The sequence below is a fragment of the Ornithodoros turicata genome, chromosome 7, assembly GCF_037126465.1.
Source record: "Ornithodoros turicata isolate Travis chromosome 7, ASM3712646v1, whole genome shotgun sequence".
In the NCBI taxonomy this organism is placed as follows: domain Eukaryota; kingdom Metazoa; phylum Arthropoda; class Arachnida; order Ixodida; family Argasidae; genus Ornithodoros; species Ornithodoros turicata.
Genome location: NC_088207.1, coordinates 2,645,872 through 2,656,931, shown reverse-complemented (window position 1 = coordinate 2,656,931; position 11,060 = coordinate 2,645,872). Strand labels below are relative to the sequence as shown.

At 47.1% G+C, this 11,060-nt stretch overlaps 1 long non-coding RNA gene across 1 annotated transcript; it reads left to right on the top strand.

Annotated features, from left to right (window-relative positions):
• The first annotated feature begins 4,903 nt into the window (after positions 1-4,903).
• On the top strand, positions 4,904-10,552 carry LOC135399454 (uncharacterized). Its single transcript, XR_010424274.1, has 4 exons — positions 4,904-4,980; positions 7,631-7,672; positions 8,720-8,752; positions 10,509-10,552. It is a non-coding gene; the product is annotated as an uncharacterized LOC135399454 (long non-coding RNA).
• The last annotated feature ends 508 nt before the right edge of the window (positions 10,553-11,060 follow it).

Here is an 11,060-nt window from a genome sequence, read left to right as displayed (position 1 = left end):
CTTTCTGCTCGGCGACGTAATGTGGTTCTAAGGTGGTTAATTGCTGGAGAATGGCCGACATGGCCTGTTACCCTTTTAGACATGACCACCGCGTCCTGAATACCGCTGGTAATTGCTTGAGACAGAGCCTCGGGGGCATACCGGTGTGCACAGATGTTCGAGGCCCACACGAAAAAGTCTCCAGTTTGTGAAAGAAATCAGTCCAGTAGTGGCTGAAAGGGGCAGTCTGTCGTTCGAAATATATAGAGGAAAATGATCGCTACCTCTAGTGTCGAAGTCCGTAGCGCACGACAAGTGGCGAATTATGTCGGTTGAGCACCACGAGAGGTCCAATACATCGAGTGACGTTGGGGATCACATGTAAGTGGGCTCGCCCACCCAGCACAAGCGTCGGGACTTCCAGAGAACCAAGTAAGCGTTCGAGGTCACTCCATGGGACCTGTGCCGCGGGACGGATATAGATACTGACGACCGTTAACAGCATGGGGCCAAGGCGGATCCTGCAGGTGACGTAATCATAAGAGCGATGACAAACTGACCCGATGGGTGCAGCAACGAGGTCATTGCGAACGTATAGCGCTGTTCTGCTCTCAGGGGATTGATGACATCGATGGATTGTGTATCCATTAACGCGATGTGTAGAATCCATGCCGTGTTCGCATATAGCCATGAAAGGGAACTTGTACTGTTGTAGATGTAATTTAAAATCAGGGAGCTTGTTAGGCAGGCTTCGAGGATTCCACTGCATTGCCATGGCCTTTCTATACAATGCCGTCATGCTGATGCGAAGATAATGCCTCCAGTGCCAGAAGCGCTTGAACCTCGGGCAGTTGCGACGCACCAGGAAAAGCAGAGGCAATTGCCTTAAGGGCAGCGAGTACCGCTGAGAAGAGTCCCAGATAAGGCATATCTTCAGAGGCTGATGAGGGTAACTGTCTCCTCGTGCCTGCTGGTTCTGTCACACTGGCGTAAGTGTTTGTAATCTGCCTTGATGGACGAGGAGGCGGTGGGTGGCTGCTTGTGATAGGTTTAGCCGCGACTGTGTTCAGCGACCCTCGTTCACCTGGTGCAGATCGAGGGGTTAGTACAGGAAATTCTTGTGCATTTGTACGAGACGGGAGTGTGGCACTACCATCCCTAGGAGCGTCAGACGGAAGTCGTAGTGTCCGGTCTTGGTGCCTTTTGGTGGCGGCCGTCTTGACAGTACATAAAGAAAATGATGCGGGATGGCTGAATTTGTAGTTAGCACACTTTGGCTCTCTTTTATTGTTGCAGTCTGTCTCCGGTGAGGCCCGGCGCAGATGCCACACCGTGTAGAACCTCGGCAATTTCGTGCAATATGGCCAAATCGTTGGCAGTTATGACGCTGTATGGGCCTTCTATGTACTCTTGGACTTTGAAGGTCTGAAACCCAAGGGCAATTCGGTGAGGAAGACGGGTTGTAGGTTCAAAAGTCAGGATAACGCTCCGTAACTTGGTAAACACATCACAGCCATCTTTTGCCATGGAATGCCGAACCTGTCGCCGTTCAGATAAAACCCCTCCGTCTTTGAGGTAGAGCACGAGGTCGTCGTTCGAATACTCTCTTGGAACATCATATATCTTGCCCATATTTCTGGCGTACGATTGGGGTATTGATGGTATCACCGGAATCCCAGCTAAGCACTTAGCTGACAAAAGGTTGCGGCCAGCTGCTTCTGACCGTACGGAGAGGAAGAGAGAACCATCTTGGTGGAAACGGTGGTGCATAACTTGTTGTTGGGCTAGCAGGCGTATTTCACTAGCGACCGCGTTAGGATTCACCTTCCAGAAGGAGTAGTCACTAGTTGCTGGTCGAAACAGTATGGGAATACCGCCGGCTCGGTTCTTCCTGTAGGTGTCAGTGGTGAACGGGTCATGAAGACAAGTGGCAAGGCTGCCATCGTTCATCTCATCTGTCTGCTAAGGAGCTGGCGGTACTGAAGTGTCCATGGTGTTATCGGGAACATTCATGGTCTGTGGATTGTCGGGATCACCAGAGGAAGGGCTCCCTACCCGTTGTCGTTTAGCAGGGCTGACGGGGACCTGTTGACCTGTGGTAAGTGTCATAGAGACGTTGGACCTCCCGTCCAGATTACGGCGGGAGGTCCGTGACGGTTAGATTTCTTTTTTCAAAGGCTCTGAGAAAGCCTAAGGGCTGCTCCACTTCACAACGGTTATTGTTGTGAAGTGTCTCATTTTACTCCTCGTTCACCGTTGATAATCACGCCGAAAATCCGGGGCGAGTTAGTGGAGTTGTTTCTGTGGAATTAGATCTTACGCATGGCAACAGCAGACGACGCATGTTGAGAGCATTCCGTAATTCCCTCTCTGTAGACGTCACTTGAAGAACGACAATCAGAGAGCGCCCTTTGGCGGGGACGAGGCCAATCAGGGCACGTCAGAGAGACCTTGGCGTCCGGGAGTGATGGAAGTGATGGCGGGAATGATGGGGACTGTAGGTCGCGGTGAAGTCTGAGATCGGTTCGTGGAATGCTGTTTCTGGCCTGCGTCCTACGTGTTTGTACAGCCAAGAGCGTAACACCGCCTGCTTTTGGAGCGAATGTTTTGAATGGGTTGTTAGGTAAAAGAAGAACCCTTTTTATTTCGGGGTTCATACTGCCAACACACGTGCTGGTATTCTAGGTGTAGTCGGGTGTACTGCAAACATCTGCCCTCCGAGGCCTCACTCGTAAAGGTGAGACCCCACACACGCATGGTTGTGAGACATTTGAAGAATATGTTCGCCTTCCAGTGGAAGAGGACTGGAACAATTTCTGCAACGCACCAGATAAGCATCAACATATCTAAACGCGTGGACATCACCAAGGGGCACCAGAGCAGTGCACAGTTGACGGTCTACAGATGGTAGAAGAATATCGCTCAGAATAGGTGCCATGCACGACCCTCTGCATATTCCTGTTGTTTGAACAAACACGTCTTCGTCGTCTCTGATGTAGGTAGGGATTAAATATATCTGCAAAATGTCTAAGGAGTTCTCTACAGATACACCATGCAGGTTCTGCAACTTGACCTTGTCGTTTAGTTGTATGCGCTCCCTCACCGCCTCAAACAGTGCCTTATGGGGCATCGAGTAATCTAAATCACCAACGTCGACTCATACGATGAACGGCATGTCTTCACATCCTTCAGACAAAAATTCTATGATCGGGGTAGAGTTTCGAATTGCTAATACATCACTGACTTTTAACTCTCCTAAGTAATTTTGTAGATACGAGGAGACACATTTGTGCCACGTATTCCTCTTCTTCTGTTGTAGTACCTTATTTTCATATTGAGTCAGACAATGGACCTTTCCCGTGTAAGCGTATGCGCATGCGCAGCCACTTGCAGGCGACTGCCATGTTCGCTGGGGGACACGTCTCAGGCCGTGACTTGTCGACGCTTTGTACTCGCAATGAGTAGAATACGCTTTCACTCTTTCCGCATTCTTTTTACAACGGTCTCTTGCTAATTTCCCACGGAACATGCCAGGCCGAATAGCGTCCCCATGGTTATAGACGACCCTCTGTTCACAAACATGTCATGTCATGACGAGACCGGTTCGAGGTTATATTTTGCTGTGGTAGGCAAGAAGCGGGAAAAATGCGTAGGCTGATAGGCTGATAAAGCTGACAGTGCCACCAGCAATCCCGGTGCCGGCTCTGCTGTCTAGGGCTTTTCCTGGGTTTTCCTCAGACGCTTTCAGACATATGTCGGCCCAGGACGAAGTCGGCCCAGGACGCACATTCCCCCAGGGCGTCAATCGTGACGTTGCCCACCTCTGTGAGGCGGAGCACGGCGAGCGCTTTCACCATCACCACCACCACTACCTTGGCATGGCGGCAAGTCGTAATCGATCACGTAGGGGGTCCGGTCGTCTATTGTGACGAAAGATAGGATGTTCGACACTCTGCCGTCAGGGTCGACGCGAATATGGAGATGGTCACTTTACTGTCTGTAACACGTATGTTCAATGCTACTGTTGTTCTTAAAAATTATTTTCGCTTAGACTATGTTACACCCTCTGAAAAGACTCAAGCAACCTATAAAAACCATAAGACCTACGTCCAATGTCAGTAAAATGTCATCTATGAAATTTTGCAAGCATGCGGCTTCTGTTACACAGGTCAAACGAAGAGGTGCGTATACGATCGTTTCAAGGAACATGCGTTGAAAAAGTATATCGTTCATCCCTGTGATATTGCAAAGCATCGTTATGTTGTAACGGCTCGTGTTCCTACGTGGCAAGATACTGTTGTAAAGGCTGTTGGTAATGATCACACCAGGGGGCTTTTGAGAGAAGTCTTCTCAATCCGTCCGTGTAGGAACTGTGTCAGTAAGCCGTCGGCACGACCTTCGGCCCTTTGATGAGACTACCATCCCCTCCGCCTTAACCTTGTTGTATCCTTCTGCAAATAAGCTCTAGCTGTATTTGAGACTTTGTCTGTGTGTGTCAGTTTTTCGTTGTCGCCTTAGTCTGTCTTTGTGTGTGTGTGTGTGTGTTTTTTGTCATATCTCCCTTGGTAGGGAAGTTGTTTTCCACGTAGCGTAATGGTTATCAACCATTCGGGACCAGCAATCGAGAGGTGTGGGGTTTGACTCTCGCCACTGTATGGGTTTTTCGACGACTGCAATTATTTCAGTCTTTCAGTGACACTTTATGCAAATTGAATTTGACAAGAAACGGTGTATGACCAGTACGTATGACGTATCACGAGAGAGAACAATTTGGTTGTGATGGTTGCCAAGGGGCATTCTTTTCGGCGTTAGCAGTGCTGAGTACCCTAAACGTGAACGGTCAATGAACAACAGATACGTAAAAAAAGAAAATAAAGAAACTGCTCATAAAAGATGCCCGCGGGAGGGAAAATGAGTCTCACGAGGGTTCGTATACCGTCTGACGTGTTTATTTTTCCTGTCGTTTTTCAGGACTACACATACCAGGCAGCCCTGGCTGAGGTAAGACAACTTGTAGTCCGGTAGCCGTAGTTGAGACGACACGGAAAACTACCCACTTGCTAGTTTTGCAGGATGCACACTATGTGGCGGAAACGAAATAACCTATCGGACAGAGCTAGAGTAATATAGTTGTGCTCTATCAGTACCGTAACTTCCAACTGACAATTGTAACGCACAGAACAAGAAGAATATACCTCCAGCAGTTCCACTCAGTAGGATCAGGGACACATTGTAGTACGTTTATATCATTAGCGTATTCCGTATACTTTTACCTGCGGAACCCGTTGCTGCACATATATTTGTGACTGGGAGGGTATCACGCTTCAGTTCAACAGGAATTTCAGATAAGGAACTCAGTTGTTGTCACAGTAGCATTTTAATGAATGGGGGAGCAGCTGACGAGAGCCTATATATTTGTCAATTTTGTCAGGCTTGCATGACAACCCATGCAGCTCGCGAATCGGTCGAGTAGGAAGCTCTAGCACGCTATCCCAATTTCATTGAACTTCTGGAGGCAAAATGAAATGGAAACTAGAAAAGTGGGTGTTTATTTGTGCTTTGTATTATTTATTGGTGTTGCCTTGGCTGATATGCAAGCACACAAAACTAAACAAAATGAAGTGCATCACCTTGGAAAGCGATCAGAATACCACTGTTCTTGAAACTTGAAGAGATGTCACACCGATGAAACGTTTCTCATGATCCCTCATATAATACACACATCGACTTTTAACCGTATTCAGTGCACCGGCGTCGCACTTACCACGCAAAAATAGGGGCGTGACCGACAGACACATCCCTTCGAAGCGAGCTTACGTCATCAACGTCCAGGCCTCTTCGTCAATTGTGGACGATCGGGAGCACACACTCCTTGGGACCACGTGGGTACATGGTGTCGCTTTGGACAGCAACGACGTCGTATATCTTCTCTTCTCGTCTTCCACTCTTTGTTTTCCCCAATTTGCCTTGTGCGCATTTTTCCGGACTCTGTGGCAAATATTGACCAGAAAATCATCATTGTGCTCAGCGTTTACTAGTCTTCCGACCTGAGCGGCAAAACTATTATTAGTCGCATGAGGAGAACATTTGGTTAAAACTGATTTCACGGCGTTTCTTGCAATCCCTATTTTGATGGTCTTAGATATGTTAGAGTAGAATAGCATGTTAGGTTTCCGGCCCCTCTGTCGGTGCCTCCAGCGTAGATTCTGGCCTTTTCTGATTAATCCCAAGTCCAAGATTCGGAATTTGTCATTGGTTATGTTTTCTATTGTGAAACTAAGTCCCCGGGCTGCTCGCTCATAGAAAGTAGCCACTTGATCCGAACAGCTGCTGTCTATCTCTGGTCTGATTACTAGAATGTCGTCTACGTAGTGAAAAATTTTTTCACTTCAGTAAAGGCGAGCATCTTTGCTGGACTTACCAACGGAGATTCCAGAAACTACTCATGCCCTTCTACTCTAGCATCTCTAAGACAATCAGAATACAGATTGCAACAGACGACGTGAAGTCAGCCCTAACCAAGTCCAGTCCTCATGAAACTAATAATAGTTTTGCCGCTCAGATTGGAAGACATCCTGCTTGCCACAGAATGCTGAAGAATGCGCACAAGGGAAAGGGAGAGAAATAGCAGAGAAGTAGTTATTCATTAGAGAACTGATATTTTAAGGCTGGAACAACAAGTAGTTATTCGTTATGTGCATGGGTCGCAACACTACTTGATGGAGATAGCTCGCAAGTATAATGTAAAGGTGGTTTGACACAGTTGGCACTTTTATGATTGCTTGTGTTCTTCAGGCTTCAGGAAGCTTAAAATTTCTCCGTTTCAGACTCGTGTCACAATTGGTCTGGTACCCGAAGCAACAACAACAACTTTATTTCAGGATGATGGGTGGGGAGTTGGTGAAGCGCGGAATGAAGTATCGGGTCCCGTTACAATGCGGTGAAGTTCTGCTTTTAGAGTATACACTCTAAAAACTGAACTTCGCCACTAGCACGCTCTGCGCCAACCATTGCCAGGAATGATACGGTTATCGCTTCTCGTTGGAGTAGAGAGGGAGGCGTACGCCTTTTTATGTCAATTTGGATACAGGAAAATTGCCACAAAAAAGCGTACGCCCCCATTTCTCTTCGAATTCAAAGGGGTAACCCTATCATTCGTGGCAATGGTTGGTGCAGAACGTGCTATGCGGTAAAGTTCTATTTTTAGAGTCCAGCAATGTAAAATCTCGCGGCAGCAGAAGTTGGGCGGGATTGCGTGACGTCACGGCGCGGAAGAGGGAAGCATGGAGAGGCGTTGTTCTATCTAGGTGGTGTTGCAGTGCCGCCGCAGCAGTGGGGGCGTCTGACGCTCGCATCTGACACCTCAGCGCACTGTAGCGGAAGAAGCAGCACTGATCTTTAAAATTCGTTCATTTAATATGTAAGCACTTTTAGGGCAAAACATTTGTCCATAAGCCGGTGCCGACCATAGTAGCATGTGTTTCATAAATGTGTTTCCGGATGCGAGCGTTCATTTGAAGTTGCATATCACGTTGGAATCATGCTATGAATTCCTCCATTGGTATGGATGATGTCACCATTAACTGTTTACCCCCGTGTGTTTTGCTCTCCCTCACCCTTCATTGATTACACCACATGTTTCCCGTTATAGCTGACTGGCTACCTTGTTCAGGCACCCAGCAGTAGGCAGAACGTACGTACACAAGCCATTATGATGTTTGCAACTCAAACGTCCTGCCAAAACAGACGTATTTTTAGATAATAAACAGATACGAACTGCATGTTTACGGGTTGTTTCGGCTGCACGGTGATGTAAGCATCAGCTACCCACCTTAACGGACATCGCAAGGGTGCACGATCGCGATATAGACGATACACGAGTCTCGAGATATGGGAAACAGTATCATCAGCATGTTTACCCCCGAGTTCGTAGATATGACTTCACTTGAAGCCGCGTCTTGACTCGTGCAAGTCTGCGCCAAGACTTGTCATCGCTCAAAACGTTTTTTTGTCTTTCATGAACCCTCGCGCTTGGCTTACTTCGTCAAGCCGTAGCCTGCAAACTTTAATTACGACTGGAAGCGACATTTTCGCTCAAGTTAGCGCCTAAAATTTGCATTGCTGTGTGAAAAACGACATTTCTTAGCGTTGACTTACAATATGTGTACACAAATTGATGATGAATCAGCTTACGTAAAGCTAAGGTAAGCCAAGGCAAGATTCTGAGTGTCACGTGACTTCCCGGAGCTGCCGTACTCCAGCGTTATTCAAGTCAGGATCAAGGTAGCCAGAGCGCTGACCTTATATTTTCACCACGCGTGTAAACTCGAGCTCGCTGCGTGAGAACGCTACAAGCCGAGCAGGGTTTCTGAAGTGCACTGGCGCTCTTCCAAAGTATCTGCACGGCAAGTAGAGATCATATCACATCTACGAATTCGAGGGTTAGTCTCGACTCGGTGGATCACGAAATCACTGACAGTGCATCGCGGCAGAGCGCGGACAACAAAGTGCATTTAGAACTAGTTGTCTGAATTGCATCAAATTGGAATACTTTGTACGGTGACACTGACCATGAAAAAGAAAGCATCAGACATAGCTTTCTATTTTATTTTTAAATATTTGGTATGAGTCGCTTGGGTCTTCGACTGTCGCTTTAGTAAAACGCGTTTGTTCTTCTTGTGGTCCACTATTTGTGATGACTTTACAGCGCGATTATAGTTACCGACAACATGCCTTTCAGATATACTGGACCATGGTTAAGCTGCTACCAAAGGTACAGTCGTTTCGATCCGGTTTTCAGCCATGAGCACAGTGTCGTACTCGAAGGTTTTGCCTAGTCTGGGAAAAAACCGAAGGCGAGACGGAGATAGGAAATCACGCCTGGTCTGAAATCAGTGTTGGATTGTCTACCATTTTATAAGCTGAGGACAGATACCGAAAACATAGAGAAAAATTACTGCAGTTACTGGCAAAAACTTTGTGCCAGTAACTGCTGCAATTTTTATTCTTTTTTTTTGCAGTAGTATTGACCGACCATGCCTTTGTGTCACAAAGTCACGATCGGTCATGGTCTTTTCCTGAAACTCTCGTAAAGTGGAACTCATTACAACCTGCTGTTGTTGAGTGTTGAGCACTGTTACAGAGTTTGTTAACGCTCTTTCGGAGTGTTATGCACCGTTAGTACTGCTATCCGTGCTGTTATTGCATCTCCTGTTTTCGTCCTTATGGGGACAGACAAATAGGTTGTGATGTCTCGTGCTGTTGTATGAACGTCTGTGATCCATTATAATGTTGAATTTGATACTTGTGTGATTTTGATACTTCAATGTGGTACGTGTCGATGGGATTAATGTATCAGGTTTAGTTTTTTCTATTAGTTTGACCTTAGGCTATAGGACTGGGCATAAGTCCTCTTTCCTGTATGTAGTCAGAAGAAGTATCGACACAAGTAACCAGAGTGTAGCAAGTCGCCATTGCTCAAAATTCGATGATACGACAGTCTGGAGGTAGCCAGTAGTAGGAAAGTAGCCAAAATCTGGCGACCCTGAGTGAAGACGCTTGTGTTCAGTGATCCAGTATTTCAGCGTGGATGCTGGCGGCGCTGACGTCAGTACAGTGCACGCGACCCCGCGTTGCGGTTAAATGTGGCGATGCCTTTATGTGTAGCGTGTACAAAGGAAAACCCTAATGTTAGAGCGCGCTAAGTCAACTAAAGGCGCAGATATAGTCCAACGTTTTTGGCGTCGCAGTCAGCGACAGCCGAAGTCAGACACGCCAAGCAAAGCGATCCGGTAAATTTGCGTTTATAGCGCGCGCGCGCGCGTCAGCAGTGGCCTGCAACCGTTGCGCATGCGCAAAGTCGCTGTGACTGCAGCAGCGCGACTCCGACTGCGCGAGCGCTTTTGGGGAAAAATAGAACATGCTCTATTCTGCGCGGACGACGTCCTAGCGCGTTGAATGCCGCCGGCCGCGCTAGCCACTAGACTATAGAGGGTGTGATTTCCCCCGGCGTAGCGCAACTGTGCAGCGCGCGTGGAGGATATTCCACGGGAGATGTATCTTTCTAAAGTTAATGATCGTCATCATACTACGCTTTTTCAAAGCAACTCCACGACTTCCCTGATGGTAGTGGTGGTGGCGTAAACCGGCTTGCCGCTGTTGGCCTCACGAATGTGGCCTCCCTGGCCTGTGGCCGTTAGCCTCCCTGATGTCATCGCTGAAGGTCCTCCTCATTGGCCAACACGAATACAACGCTAATACTAGCGCTGAAAAAGTTGACATGAGCTCACCTCCTGCAAGCAGTAATTTTTAGCGATTTGGAGCACTATGGGGAGGAAAATATTGGGCTATTTTCTAGGGTTGCATAAGAAATCGCTATATGTCGGAACAGACCTTAAAGTGTCTAATGTGAAATGTAGAGCAGGCGGTGTTCCTCTACATATAAACGAAAGAATACCTTCGGAGAGCTCGCGACAGAACGTGCGTGTTTCAGCATAACATTGATTTATATAATTTTTCATCCGTAACAGCTAAGAGAGGCATACTACTCCCATTCAAACCAGCAGGTAAGACACATTCCTACATCACAAGTTGGCCAGCAGCACATAGAAAGCTATTTGATGTGGTGCCCATAGTGCTCTCCACTCGGCGAACCAGCGCACATCTGCCCGCTCACACTGTGCCAGTGCTATGCTCTCACAGTTTCATACATATACAGGGTGTCCCAGCTAAATGCGAACAATTTCTTTTAAATGTATATCTCACTTTTTCCGAGACGAAATCAATTGCAATATAGCATATGATGAAGGGCTCTCCTTATAAATGCATTAGCAAACTCGTAAGAAAAAGTCTTAATTAACTTAATAGTCTTAACTAAGGGCTCTCCTTAGAAATGCATAAGCAAACTCGTAAGAGAAAGTCCTAATTAACTTTCAATGACTAACGGCTTAACTATAAAAGCTATACGAAGTTGTCCCAATGAGAACATCTGGTCCCTTTGGTCACCTGATACCGGCGCAGTTTTCAGAACAAAAATCCGTTCGATAGATCGTCCGCAAAAAATTGGTGAAGGAACACATTTT